Source organism: Salvelinus namaycush, unplaced genomic scaffold, assembly GCF_016432855.1.
Source record: "Salvelinus namaycush isolate Seneca unplaced genomic scaffold, SaNama_1.0 Scaffold242, whole genome shotgun sequence".
Lineage (NCBI taxonomy): Eukaryota > Metazoa > Chordata > Actinopteri > Salmoniformes > Salmonidae > Salvelinus > Salvelinus namaycush.
Window position 1 is genome coordinate 86,605 of NW_024059253.1, and position 15,975 is coordinate 102,579.

Below are 15,975 nucleotides of genomic sequence, written 5' to 3' on the forward strand. Positions count from 1 at the left end.
TGCTTATGGGGGAGGTGTTACTGTATATATTCAGAGCCATATCCCTGTAATGTTATGGGGAGGTGGTACTGTATATATTCAGAGCCATATCCCGTAATGTTATGGGGAGTGTTGCTGTATATATTCAGAGTCCATATCCCTGTATGCTTATGGGGGAGGTGTTGCTGTATATATTCAGAGCCAGTATCCCTGTAATGCTGTATGTGGGTAGGTGTTAGCTGTATATATTCAGAGCCATATCCCTGTAATGCTTATGGGGGAGGTGTTGCTGTATATATTCAGACATATCCCTGTATGCTTATGGGGGAGGTGTTCTGTATATCATTGAGCCATATCCCTGTAATGTTATGGGGGAGTGTTGCTGTATATTCAGAGCCATATCCCTGTAATGCTTATGGGGGAGGTGTTCTGGTATATATTCAGAGCCATATCCCCTGTAATGCTTATGGGGGGTGTTCTGTATATAGAGACATATCCCTGTAATGCTTATGGGGGAGGTGTTGCTGTATATATGTCGAGCACATATCCCTGTAATGCTTATGGGGAGGTGTTGCTGTATATATTCGAGCCATATCCTGTAATGCTTATGGGGTGAGGTGTTGCTGTATATATTCAGAGCCATATCCCTGTAATGCTTATGGGGAGGTGTTGCTGTATATATTCAGAGCCATATCCCTGTAATGCTTATGGGGGAGGTGTTGCTTATTATTCAGAGCCATATCCCTGTAATGCTTATGGGGGAGGTGTTGCTGTATATTCAGAGCATATCCCTGTAATGCTTATGGGGAGGTGTTGCTGTATATATTAAGAGCCATATCCTGTAATGCGTATATGGGGAGGTGTACTGTATAGATTCAGAGCCATATCCCTGTAATGCTTATGGGGAGGGTGTTTGCTGTATATATTCAGAGCCATATCCCTGTAATGCTTATGGGGAGGTGTTACTGTAATATAGAGCCATATCCCTGTAATGCTTATGGGGGAGGTGTTGCTGTATATATTCAGAGCCATATCCCTGTAGCTTATGGGGGAGGTGTGCTGTATATATTCAGAGCATATCCTGTAATGCTTATGGGGAGGTGTTGCTGTATATATTCAGAGCCATATCCTGTAATGCTTATGGGGAGGTGTTGCTGTATAATTCAGAGCCATATCCCTTAATGCTTATGGGGGAGGTGTTCTGTATATATTCAGAGCCATATCCCTGTATGTTATGGGAGGTGTGCTATATATTCAGAGCCATATCCCTGTAATGCTTATGGGGAGGTGTTGCTGTATATATTCAGAGCCATATCCCTGTAATGCTTATGGGAGGTGTTCTGTATTATTCAGAGCCTATCCCTGTAATGCTTATGGGGGAGGTGTTGTGTATATATCAGAGCATTCCCTGTAATGCTATGGGGGAGGTGTTGCGATTTTCAGAGCCATATCCCTGTAATGCTATGGGGGAGGTTGTTGCTGTATATATCAGAGCCATATCCTGTAATGCTTATGGGGGAGGTGTTGCTGTATATATTCAGAAGCCATATCCCTGTAAATGCTTATGGGGGAGGTGTTGCTGTATATATTCAGAGCCATATCCCTGTAATGCTTATGGGGAGGGGTGCTGATATATTCAGAGGCCATATCCCTGTAATGCTTATGGGGGAGGTGTTGCTGTATATATTCAGAGCCATATCCTGTAATGTTTATGGGGGAGGTGTTGCTTTATATATTCAGAGCCATATCCCTGTAATGTTTATGGGGGAGGTTGCTGTATATATTCAGAGCCATATCCCTGTAATGCTTATGGGGGAGGTGTTGTGTATATATTCAGAGCCATATCCCTGTAATGCTTATGGGGGAGGTGTGCTGTATATATTCAGAGCCATATCCCTGTAATGTTTGGGGGGATGTTGCTGTATATATTCAGAGCCATATCCTGTAATGCTTATGGGGAGGTGTTGCTGTATATATTCAGAGCCATATCCCTTAATGCTTATGGGAGGTGTTGCTGTATATATTCAGAGCCATATCCCTGTAATGTTATGGGGGAGGTGTTGCCGTATATATTCAGAGCATATCCTGTAATGCTTATGGGGGAGGGTGTTACTGTATATATTCAGAGCCATATCCTGTAATGCTTATGGGGGAGGTGTTTGTATTATATTCAGAGCCATATCCTGTAATGCTTATGGGGGAGGTGTTGCTGTATATATTCAGAGCCATATTCCTGTAATGCTTATGGGGGAGGTGTTGCTGTATATATTCAGAGCATATCCCTGTAATGCTTATGGGGGAGGTGTTGCTGTATATATTCAGAGCCATATCCCTGTAATGCTTATGGGGGGGTGTTGCTGTATATATTCAGAGCAATATCCCTGTAATGCTCTATGGGGGAGGTGTTGCTGTATATTATCAGAGCCATATCCTGTAATGCTTATGGGGGAGGTGTGTGTAATATACATATCCTGTAATGCTATGGGGGAGTGTGCTGGATATATTCAGAGCCATATCCATGTAATGCTTATGGGGGAGGTGTTTACTGTATATATTCAGAGCCATATCCCTGTAATGCTTATGGGGGAGGTGTTACTGTATATATTCAGAGCCATATCCTGTAATGCTTATGGGGAGTGTGTTGCTGTATATATTCAGAGGCCATATCCCTGTAATGCTTATGGGGAGGTGTGCTGTATTATCAGAGCTATCCCGTAAGCTTATGGGGGAGGTGTTGCTGTATATATTCAGAGCATATCCCTGTAATGTTTATGGGGAGGTGTTGCTGTATATATTCAGAGCATATCCCTGTAATGCTTATGGGGGAGGTGTGCTGTATATATTCAGAGCCATATCCCTGTAATGCTTATGGGGGGGTGGCTGTATATATCAGAGCCATATCCTGTAATGTTATGGGGAGGTGTTGCTGTATATATTCAGAGCCATATCCCTGTAATTGCTTATGGGGGAGGTGTTGCTGTATATATTCAGAGCCTATCCCTGTAATGCTTATGGGGGAGGTGTGCTGTATATATTCAGAGCCAATCCTGTAATGATTTATGGGAGGTTGTTGCTGTATATATCAGAGCCATATCCCTGTAATGCTTAGGGGAGGTGGTTACTGTATATATCAGAGCCATATCCCTGTAATGCTTATGTGGGAGGTGTTACTGTATATATTAGAGCCACATCCCTGTAATGCTTATGGGGAGTGTTGCTGTATATATTCAGAGCCATATCCTGTAATGCTTATGGGGGAGGTGTTGCTGTATATATTCAGAAGCCTATCCCTGTAATGCTTATGGGGGAGGTGTTACTGTATATATTCAGAGCCATATCCGTAATGTTATGGGGAGTGTTGCTGTATAATTCAGCCATATCTGTAATGCTTATGGGGAGGTGTTACTGTATATATTCAGAGCCATATCCTGTAATGCTTATGGGGGAGTGTACTATATATAAGAGCCATATCCCTGTAATGCTATGGGGAGGTGTTGCTGTATATATTCAGAGCCATATCCCTGATAGCTTATGGGGGAGGTGTTGCTGTATATAGTTCAGAGCCTATCCCTGTAATGCTTATGGGGGGGATGTGCTGTATATATTCAGAGCATATCCTGTAATGCTTATGGGGAGGGTTGCTGTATATATTCAGAGCCATATCCCTGTAATGCTATGGGGGAGGTGTTGCTGATATATTATCAGAGCCATATCCCTGTAATGCTTATGGGGGAGGTGTTGCTGTTATTATTCAGAGCAGATCCCTGTAATGCTTATGGGGAGGTGTTGCTGTATATATTCAGAGCCATATCCCTGTAATGCTCTGGGGGAGGTGTTACTGTATATATTCAGAGCCATATCCCTGTAATGTTAGGGGGGAGGTGTTAGTGTATATATTCAGAGCCTTATCCCTTAAGCTTATGGGGGAGGTTGCTGTATATATTCAGAGCCATATCCCTGAATGCTTATGGGGGAGGTGTTACTGTATATATCAGAGCATATCCCTGTAATGCTTATGGGGGAGGTGTTACTATATATTCAGAGCCAATCCCTGTAATGCTTATGGGGAGGTGTTGTGTAGATATTCAGAGCATATCCCTGTAATGCTTATGGGGGAGGTGTTGCTGTATATATTCAGAGCATATCCCTGTAATGCTTATGGGGAGGTGTTGCTGGTATATATTCAGAGCCATCCCTGTAATGCTTATGGGGGAGGTGTTGCTGTATATACAGAGCCATATCCCTGTAATGATTATGGGGGAGGTGTTGCTGTATATATTCAGAGACATATCCCTGTAATGTTATGGGGAGGTGTTGCTGTATATATTCAGAGCCATATCCTGGAATGTTATGGGGAGTGTGCTGTATATATTCAGAGCCATATCCTGTAATGCTTATGGGGGAGGTGTTACTGTATATATTCAGAGCCATATCCCTGTAATGCTTATGGGGGAGGTGTTGCTGTATATATTAAGAGCCATATCCCTGTAATGCTTATGGGGGAGGTGTTGCTGTATATATTCAGAGCCATATCCCTGTAATGCTTATGGGGGAGGTGTTGCTGTATATATCGAGCCATATCCCTGTAATGCTTATGGGGAGGTGTTGCTGTATATATCAGAGCCATATCCCTGTAATGCTTATGGGGGAGGTGTTGCTGTATATATTCAGAGCCATATCCCTGTATGCCTGATGGGGGAGGTGTTGCTGTATATATTCAGAGCCATATCCCTGTAATGCTTATGGGGGAGGTGTTGCTGTATATATTCAGAGCCATATCCTGTAATGTTTATGGGGGGAGTGTTGCTGTATACTTCAGAGCCATATCCCTGTAATGCTTATGGGGAGGTGTTGCTGTATATATCAGAGGCCATATCCTACTGTCTTATGGGTGAGGTGTTCTGTATATATTCAGAGCCATATCCCTGTAATGCTTATGGGGAGGTGTTGCTGTATATATTCCGAGCCATAACCCTGTATGCTTATGGGGGAGGTGTTCTGTATATATTCAGAGCCATATCCTGTAATGCTATGGGTGAGGTGTTGCTGTATAATTCAGAGCCATATCCCTGTAATGCTTATGGGGGAGGTGTTGCTGTATATATTCAGAGCATATCCCATGTAATGTTTATGGGGAGGTGTTGCTGTAATATCAGAGCCATATCCCTGTAAGTCGATGGGGGAGGTGTACTGTATATATTCAGAGCCATATCCCTGTAATGCTTATGGGGAGGTGTTGCTGTTATATTCAGAGCCATATCCCTTAATGCTATGGGGGGAGGTGTTGCTGTATTATTCAGAGCCATATCCCTGTAATGCTTATGGGGGAGGTGTTGCTGTATATATTTCAGAGCCATATCCCTGTAATGCTTATGGGGGAGGTGTTACTGTATATATTCAGAGTCATTCCCTGTAATGACTATGGGGGAGGTGTTGCTGTATATATTCAGAGCATATCCCTGTAATGCTTATGGGGGAGGTGTTGCTGTTATATTCAGAGCCATACCCTGTAATGCTTATGGGGGAGTGTTGCTGTATATATTCAGAGCCATATCCCTGTATGCTTATGGGGAGGTGTTCTGTATATATTCAGAAGCAATATCCCTGTAATGCTTGGGGGAGGTGTTTGCTGATATATTCAGAGCCATATCCCTGTAATGCTTATGGGGGAGGTGTTTATGATATATTAAGAGCCATATCCCTGTAATGCTTATGGGGGAGGTGTTGCTGTATATATCCGAGGCATATCCCTGTAATGCTTATGGGGGAGGTGTTCGTGTATATATTCAGAGCCATATCCCTGTAATGCTATTGGGGGAGGTGTTACGTATATATCAGAGCCATATCCTGTTAATGCTTATGGGGAGGTGTTGCTGTATATATTCAGAGCCATATCCCTGTAATGCTTATGGGGGAGTGTTGCGTATTATTCGAGCATATCCCGTAATGTATGGGGAGGGCTGTTTTCATATCCCTGTAATGCTTAGAGAAGATCTCATGTCAAGTGTTATTGAAGTGTTGTGGTTGCAGGTTCACCTGCCTCATCTAAAGCCTTTTCTTTTGGGGTGTTGCTATAGGCCACCAAGTGCTAACGGTCAGTATCTAAATAGTATGTGTGAAATAACAAAGAGTAGCAGTCTGTTTTGGAATGGGTGGTCAGTAATAGATTGGTCCTGAACATCTCTTAAAGTAAGAGCATTGTATTTGGTAAAAATCCTTCCCTAAGCTCTAGACCTCAGCTGAATCTGGTAATGAATGGTGTGGCTGTTGAACAAGTTGAGGAGACTCAATTACTACATCTGCCTTTTTTTTATTTATTTTTTATTGATGTAGTTCTGTCCTTGAGCTGTTCTGGTCTATTTAATGTTCTGTATTATGTCATGTTTTTCCAGCAGCAGACAATGTCAGATAATGTCAAAAGCTACACTGAAGTCTAACAAAACAGTCCCCACAATCATTTTTTATAATCAATTTCTCTCAGCCAATCATCAGTTATTTGTGTAAGTGCTGTGCTTGTTGAATGTCCTTCCCTACAAGTGTGCTGAAAGTCTGTAAAATAGCATTGTATCTGGTCAAACACAATTTTTCCAGAAGTTTGGGTTGGTAACAGGCTGATTGGTCGGCTATTTGAGCCATTAAAGGGGGCTTTACTATTCTTGGGTAGCAGAATGACTTTAGTTTCCCTCCAGGCCTGAGGGAACACACTTTCTAGTAGGGTTAAATTGAAGATGTGGCAAATAGGAGTGACAATATCGTCCTCTATTATCCTCAGTAACTTTCCATCCAAGTCTTCAGACCCCGGTGGCTTGACATTGTTGAAAGACAACAATCATTTTTTCACCTCTTCGACACTCATTTTACAGAATTCAAAATTACAATGCTTGTCTTTCATAATTTGGTTAGATATACTTGGATGTGTAGTGTCCGTGTTTGTTGCTGGCATGTCATTGCCTAAGTTTGCTAATCTTACCAATTAAAAAAAGAATTGAAGAAGTTGGAAATATCAGTGGGTTTGTGATGAATGAGCCATCTGATTCAATGAATGATGGAGCCGAGTTGGCTTTTTGCCTAAAATATAATTTAAGGAGCTCCAAAGCTTTTTACTATCACTTTTTATATCATTTATCTTTGTTTCATAATATAGTTTCTTCTTTTTATTCAGTTTAGTCACATGATTTCTCAATTTGCAGTACATTTACCAAACCCACGTGGCTCAGTTGGTAGAGCATAGGAAATCAAATCAAATGTTATTGGTCACATACACATGGTTAGCAGATGTTATTGCGGGTGTAGCGAAATGCTTGTGCTTCTAGTTCCAACCATGCAGTAATATCTAACAACTACCTAATACACACAAGTGTAAAGGAATGAATACGAATATGTACATATAAATATATGAATAAGTGATGGTACAGAACGGCATAGGCAAGATACAGTAGATGGTATATAGTACAGTATATACATATGAGATGAGTAATGTAGTGTATGTAAACATAAAGTGGCATAGTTTAAAGTGGCTAGTGATACATGTACTACATAAAGATGGCAAGATGCAGTAGATGATATAGAGTACAGTATATACATATACATATGAGATGAGTAATGTAGGGTATGTAAACATTATATAAAGTGGCATTGTTTAAGTGATACATTTATTACATCCAATTTGTTATTATTAAAGTGGCTAGCACTTGCTACGCCAGGGTTGTGGGTTCCAAAGGGGGACCAGTATGGAAATGTATGCACTCACTACTGTAAGTCGCTCTGGATAAGAGCGTCTGCTAAATGACTAAAATATAACATGTAAATAAATACCTTTGGTTTTCCTAGATATGGCTACTATATTGTGATCACTACATCCTATGCATCTGGATTCTGCTTTAAAACAAATATCTGCAGCGTTAGTAAAGATGTGATCAATAAATGTTGATGATTTCATTCCTGTGCTGTTTGTAAATACCCTGGTAGGTTGACTGGTAACCTGAACCAGGTTGCAGACCCTGGTAGGTTGACTGATAACCTGAACCAGGTTGCAGACCCTGGTAGGTTGACTGATAACCTGATCCAGGTTGCAGACACTGGTTACAGTTTGAAGTTTTTTCTTGAGTGGGCAGCTTGATGAAAGCCAGTCAATATTTAAAATCACCCAGAAAAATAACTTCTCTGTTGAATACATACATTATCAAGCATTTACACATGTTATCCAGATACTGTTTATATGTTTTACGATACGCTTTCGAATGTTGTGGTTACTGATGAAATTGGTTACTATTTGTTCTTAGTGGTTTATCTAACTTGAATGTTCTATAGAACTGAATTTTTATGTGGAGTGCTTTATACTTCACAGTATTTATATAATAAGTGATCTATACATTTATAACGTGCTATAAGACTTACGATTTATGATACGCAGTATCGAACTCGGATATATAACGTTGATAATTGGCAGATATTATTTGTGATTAAAATTACAAGTATAGTTCTTTAATATAACATTTAATAGTGAGATGGTAATGGAGAATTATTCGAGATATATTAATATGCTATTTATGTTATAAACATATAATGATTATATCGATAGTTGTGTTAATAACAGTATGGAATATGAATAGTAAGTGTTGGTAAGTTTTGTTGATATTCTCGAATTAATTTTTAATTAGATATTGTGAATATCCTGCTATATTTTAAAAACTATTGAGGTTATAATAGTGATCTATTTGAATTTATTTTGTTTAAATATCTGTTTTAAAATTCGATGTTTTATATCACTGAACATTAATCCGCGTTTGGACGCTATCCATTAGCTGTTCATTATAGATGTTTTTTTTATGAGTTAATATACTTTAAATTATAGAAGAGTAAATATTGATCTCTGCTTAATATACAGTATATAGATTAATCATGTTCACTGATTATGCATGACTGTAGCCCTTGTGGTCTATAGCAGCTTCCCACCAGAATGGGCTTTAGGTGAGGCAGATGAACCTGTAGCCATATTACTTCAACAGTATTTAACATGTTATCCAGGTACTGACTGTTATCACTGTGGTCTATAGCAGCTTCCCACCAGAATGGGCTTTAGGTGAGGCAGATGAACCTGTAGCCATATTACTCAAACGTATTTAACATGTTATCCAGAACTGACTGTATCACTGGTGGTCTATAGCAGCTTCCACCAGAATGGGCTTTAGGTGAGGCAGATGAACCTGTAGCCATATTACTTCAACAGTATTTAACATGTTATCCAGATACTGACTGTTATCACTTGGTGGTCTATAGCAGCTTCCCACCAGAATGGGCTTTAGGTGAGGCAGATGAACCTGTAGCCATATTACTTCAACAGTATTTAACATGTTATCCAGATACTGACTGTTATCACTTGGTGGTCTATAGCAGCTTCCCACCAGAATGGGCTTTAGGTGAGGCAGATGAACCTGTAGCCATATTACTTCAACAGTATTTAACATTATCCAGATACTGACTGTATCACTTGGTGGTCTATAGCAGCTCCCACAGAATGGGCTTTAGGTGAGGCAGATGAACCTGTAGCCATATTACTTCAACAGTATTTAACATGAGATCCTCTCTAATCTTTACAGGAATGTGGTTCTGAATATAGACAGCAAAACAAATCAAATCAAACTTTGCAAGGAAACACTGTCACAACTTTACAAAAACAACGAACCGAGGTCTCTCGTTCAGCGTTCAACATACGATGAGCTCTGATGACGTGATCTGATGTCGCGCTCTGATGTAGGCCTACCAAATGGTGTAGTAGCGAGTGTTGGGGTGTTGTAGGGGGTGTAGTAGTTGGGGTGTAATAATGGTATAGTAGGGGTGTAGTAGTGACGGTGTTGGGGTGTAGTGGGGGTGTAGTAATGGTATAGTAGGGGTGTAGTGGGGGTGTAGTAATGGTATAGTAGGGGTGTAGTGGGGGTGTAGTAATGGTATAGTAGGGGTGTAGTGGGGGTGTAGTAATGGTATAGTAGGGGTGTAGTAGTGAGGGTGTTGGGGTGTAGTGGGGGTGTAGTAATGGTATAGTAGGGGTGTAGTAGTGGGGGTGTAGTAATGGTATAGTAGGGGTCTAGTAGTGGGTGTAGTGTAATGGTATAGTAGGGGTGTAGTAGGGAGGGTGTAGTAATGGTATAGTAGGGGTGTAGTAGTGAGGGTGTAGTAATGGTATAGTAGGGTGTAGTAGTTGGGGTGTAGTAATGGTATAGTAGGGGTGTAGTAGTGAGGGTGTAGTAATGGTATAGTAGGGGTGTAGTAATGGTATAGTAGGGGTGTAGTAGTGAGGGTGTAGTAATGGTATAGTAGGGGTGTAGTAGTTGGGGTGTAGTAATGGTATAGTGGGGGTGTAGTAGTGGGGGTGTAGTAATGGTATAGTAGGGTGTAGTAGTGAGGTGTAGATGATAGTAGGGTGTAGTAGGGGGGAGTAATGTATAGTAGGGGTGTAGTAGTGAGGGTGTTGGGGTGTTGTAGCGGTGTAGTAATGGTATAGTAGGGGTGTAGTAGTGGGGGTGTAGTAATGGTATAGTGGGGTGTAGTAGAGAGGGTGTAGTAATGGTATAGTAGGGGTGTAGTAATGGTATAGTGGGGTGTAGTAGTTGGGGTGTAGTAATGGTATAGTGGGGTGTAGTAGTGAGGGTGTAGTAATGGTATAGTAGGGGTGTAGTAATGGTATAGTGGGGTGTAGTAGTTGGGGTGTAGTAATGGTATAGTGGGGGTGTAGTAGTTGGGGTGTAGTAATGGTATAGTGGGGTGTAGTAGTGAGGGTGTAGTAATGGTATAGTGGGGTGTAGTAGTGAGGGTGTAGTAATGGTATAGTGGGGTGTAGTAGTTGGGGTGTAGTAATGGTATAGTGGGGTGGTAGTGAGGGTGTAGTAATGGTATAGTAGGGGTGTAGTAATGGTATAGTGGGGTGTAGTAGTTGGGGTGTAGTAATGGTATAGTGGGGTGTAGTAGTTGGGGTGTAGTAATGGTATAGTGGGGTGTAGTAGTGAGGGTGTAGTAATGGTATAGTAGGGGTGTAGTAGTTGGGGTGTAGTAATGGTATAGTAGTGGTGTAGTAGTGGGGGTGTTGGGGTGTAGTGGGGGTGTTGTAATGGTATAGTAGGGGTGTAGTAGTTGGGGTGTAGTAATGGTATAGTAGGGGTGTAGTAGTGAGGGTGTAGTAATGGTATAGTAGGGGTGTAGTAGTGAGGGTGTAGTAATGGTATAGTAGGGGTGTAGTAGTTGGGGTGTAGTAATGGTATAGTAGGGGTGTAGTAGTGAGGGTGTAGTAATGGTATAGTAGGGGTGTAGTAGTGAGGGTGTAGTAATGGTATAGTGGGGTGTAGTAGTTGGGGTGTAGTAATGGTATAGTGGGGGTGTAGTAGTGAGGGTGTAGTAATGGTATAGTGGGGTGTAGTAGTTGGGGTGTAGTAATGGTATAGTGGGGTGTAGTAGTTGGGGTGTAGTAATGGTATAGTAGGGGTGTAGTAGTGAGGGTGTAGTAATGGTATAGTAGGGGTGTAGTAGTGAGGGTGTAGTAATGGTATAGTAGGGGTGTAGTAATGGTATAGTAGGGGTGTAGTAGTGAGGGTGTAGTAATGGTATAGTAGGGGTGTAGTAGTTGGGGTGTAGTAGTGATGGTGTAGTAGGGGTGTAGTGAGGGTGTAGTAATGGTATAGTATGGGTGTGTAGTAATGGTATAGTAGGGGTGTAGTAGTTGGGGTGTAGTAGTGAGGGTGTAGTAGGGGTGTAGTGAGGGTGTAGTACTGGTATAGTGAGGGTGTAGTAGGGGTGTAGTAGGGGTGTAGTACTGGTATAGTAGGGGTGTAGTAGTTGGGGTGTTGGGGTGTAGTAAAGGTATAGTAGGGATGCTATAGTAGACTCACTCCTTGGTCTCGCTGGCCTCTTTCTGCATGATATCCAGGATCATACGGCAGGCAGAGGAGCAGCCCTCGGGGGTGGAGTGGATGGTGATAGGCTTCTCTGCTGCTCCCACATTCTCCTTCCGATGGATGTCCACCCTGATGGAGAGAGACAGACAGGTCACAAAGGCTGTCCACCCTGATGGAGAGAGACAGACAGGTCACTGAAAGGCTGTCCACCCTGATGGAGACAGACAGACAGGTCACTGAAAGGCTGTCACCTGATGGAGAGAGACAGACAGGTCACTGAAAGGCGTTCAGGCTGTCCACCCTGATGGAGAGAGACAGACAGGTCACTGAAAGGCTGTCCACCCTGATGGAGAGAGACAGACAGGTCACTGAAAGGCTGTCCACCCTGATGGAGAGAGACAGACAGGTCACTGAAAGGCTGTCCACCCTGATGGAGACAGACAGACAGACAGGTCACTGAAAGGCTGTCCACCCTGATGGAGACAGACAGACAGGTCACTGAAAGGCTGTCCACCCTGATGGAGAGAGACAGACAGGTCACTGAAAGGCTGTCCACCCTGATGGAGAAAGACAGACAGGTCACTGAAAGGCTGTCCACCCTGATGGAGAAAGACAGACAGGTCACTGAAAGGCTGTCCACCCTGATGGAGAAAGACAGACAGGTCACTGAAAGGCTGTCCACCCTGATGGAGAGAGACAGACAGGTCACTGAAAGGCTGTCCACCCTGATGGAGAGAGACAGACAGGTCACTGAAAGGCTGTCCACCCTGATGGAGACAGACAGACAGGTCACTGAAAGGCTGTCCACCCTGATGGAGAGAGACAGACAGGTCACTGAAAGGCTGTCCACCCTGATGGAGACAGACAGACGGGTCACTGAAAGGCTGTCCACCCTGATGGAGACAGACAGACGGGTCACTGAAAGGCTGTCCACCCTGATGGAGAGAGACAGACAGGTCACTGAAAGGCTGTCCACCCTGATGGAGAGAGACAGACGGGTCACTGAAAGGCTGTCCACCCTGATGGAGAGAGACAGACAGGTCAATGAAAGGATGTCCACCCTGATGGAGAGAGACAGACAGGTCACTGAAAGGGTGTCCACCCTGATGGAGACAGACAGACAGGTCACTGAAAGGCTGTCCACCCTGATGGAGAGAGACAGACAGGTCACTGAAAGGCTGTCCACCCTGATGGAGAGAGACAGACAGGTCACTGAAAGGCTGTCCACCCTGATGGAGAGAGACAGACAGGTCACTGAAAGGCTGTCCACCCTGATGGAGAGAGACAGACAGGTCACTGAAAGGCTGTCCACCCTGATGGAGAGAGGCAGACAGGTCACTGAAAGGCTGAGACTGCATACATAATCATATTCAGGTTTGGGGTCAATGCCATGTTAATTCAGTGACTGATTTAACTGAAATGTAATTAACCCCATACTTCATATTGGATATTTGACCCACAAAGGATTGTGTCTAATGCAGATAGAACCATTCTGATCCAACAACCTACCTGGACTGCGTCTGTTGGGTGACGTTCTTGATGGTGAGGCCCTCCTTGCCGATGATGGCTCCTACGAACTGTGTGGGGACCAGCATGCGGAGGGGGAAGTCATGCTGTTTGTGTCGGGGCCCTCCGAAGCCCCCCGAGGGCCCTGGCTGGGGCCCGTCCTGGACCCTGGACGACCGACACCCCCGACGCATCCGTGGGGCCTGTAGGGGCGGAGCTGCATCCATATCCAGGATGTACGACACCCTGAAGGAGTAGCCCTCAAACTGCTGACCCGCCATCTTCTCTACGGCTCTGTGAGGGGAGAGGGTTAGGGTTAGCCCTCAAACTGCTGACCCGCCATCTTCTCTACGGCTCTGTGAGGGGAGAGGGTTAGGGTTAGCCCTCAAACTGCTGACCCGCCATCTTCTCTACGGCTCTGTGAGGGGAGAGGGTTAGGGTTAGCCCTTAAAACTGCTGACCCGCCATCTTCTCTACGGCTCTGTGAGGGGAGAGGGTTAGGGTTAGCCCTTAAAACTGCTGACCCGTCATCTTCTCTACGGCTCTGTGAGGGGAGAGGGTTAGGGTTAGCCCTTAAAACTGCTGACCCGCCATCTTCTCTACGGCTCTGTGAGGGGAGAGGGTTAGGGTTAGCCCTCAAACTGCTGACCCGCCATCTTCTCTATGGCTCTGTGAGGGGAGAGGGTTAGGGTTAGCCCTCAAACTGCTGACCCGCCATCTTCTCTACGGCTCTGTGAGGGGAGAGGGTTAGGGTTAGTCCTCAAACTGGTGACCGTCAACTTCTCTATGGCTCTGTGAGGGGAGAGGGTTAGGGTTAGCCCTCAAACTGGTGACCGTCAACTTCTCTATGGCTCTGTGAGGGGAGAGGGTTAGGGTTAGTCCTCAAACTGGTGACCGTCAACTTCTCTACGGCTCTGTGAGGGGAGAGGGTTAGGGTTAGCCCTCAAACTGCTGACCCGCCATCTTCTCTACGGCTCTGTGAGGGGAGAGGGTTAGGGTTAGCCCTCAAACTGCTGACCCGCCATCTTCTCTACGGCTCTGTGAGGGGAGAGGGTTAGGGTTAGCCCTCAAACTGCTGACCCGCCATCTTCTCTACGGCTCTGTGAGGGGAGAGGGTTAGGGTTAGCCCTCAAACTGCTGACCGTCAACTTCTCTACGGCTCTGTGAGGGGAGAGGGTTAGGGTTAGCCCTCAAACTGCTGACCCGCCATCTTCTCTACGGCTCTGTGAGGGGAGAGGGTTAGGGTTAGCCCTCAAACTGCTGACCCGCCATCTTCTCTACGGCTCTGTGAGGGGAGAGGGTTAGGGTTAGTCCTCAAACTGGTGACCGTCAACTTCTCTATGGCTCTGAGGGGAGAGGGTTAGAGTTAACGAGAGGAAGAGGGTGGGACATTATTTAAACACAGTAATACCACCGACAGATTACTCTACTTACACTTTGGCTTCCTCCTTGGTTGTGTATGTGGCATTCACCACCGCTGTTTCTGTGTCAGTGTTAACTGTGGATGGAGAACGAGAGAGAGGTTCAGTCATTTCTCTGCTGTACCGTAGGGGGGATATAGAGGACCACTACTGTAGGGGGGACATAGAGGACCACTACTGTAGGGGGGATATAGAGGACCACTACTGTAGGGGGGATATAGAGGACCACTACCGTAGGGGGGATATAGAGGACCACTACTGTAGGGGGGATATAGAGGACCACTACTGTAGGGGGGATATAGAGGACTACTACTGTAGGGGGGATATAGAGGACCACTACCGTAGGGGGGGATATAGAGGACCACTACTGTAGAGGGGATATAGAGGACCACTACTGTAGGGGGGATATAGAGGACCACTACTGTAGGGGGGATATAGAGGACCACTACTGTAGGGGGGACATAGAGGACCACTACTGTAGGGGGGATATAGAGGACCACTACTGTAGGGGGGGATATAGAGGACCACTACCGTAGGGGGGGATATAGAGGACCACTACTGTAGGGGGGATATAGAGGACTACTACTGTAGGGGGGATATAGAGGACCACTACCGTAGGGGGGGATATAGAGGACCACTACTGTAGGGGGGATATAGAGGACCACTACCGTAGGGGGGGATATAGAGGACCACTACCGTAGGGGGGATATAGAGGACCACTACCGTAGGGGGGATATAGAGGACCACTACTGTAGGGGGGATATAGAGGACTACTACTGTAGGGGGGATATAGAGGACCACTACCGTAGGGGGGGATATAGAGGACCACTACCGTAGGGGGGATATAGAGGACCACTACTGTAGGGGGGATATAGAGGACCACTACTGTAGAGGGGATATAGAGGACCACTACTGTAGGGGGGATATAGAGGACCACTACCGTAGGGGGGATATAGAGGACCACTACCGTAGGGGGGACATAGAGGACCACTACTGTAGGGGGGATATAGAGGACCACTACTGTAGGGGGGATATAGAGGACCACTACTGTAGGGGGGACATAGAGGACCACTACTGTAGGGGGGATATAGAGGACCACTACTGTAGGGGGGATATAGAGGACCACTACCGTAGGGGGGATATAGAGGACCACTACTGTAGGGGGGATTTAGAGGACCACTACT

General features: G+C 44.7%; 1 pseudogene; it reads right to left on the bottom strand.

The window, feature by feature from the left end:
* The window catches only part of LOC120038874, a 79,223-nt pseudogene that overhangs the window by 45,360 nt on the left and 17,888 nt on the right, over positions 1-15,975 (bottom strand).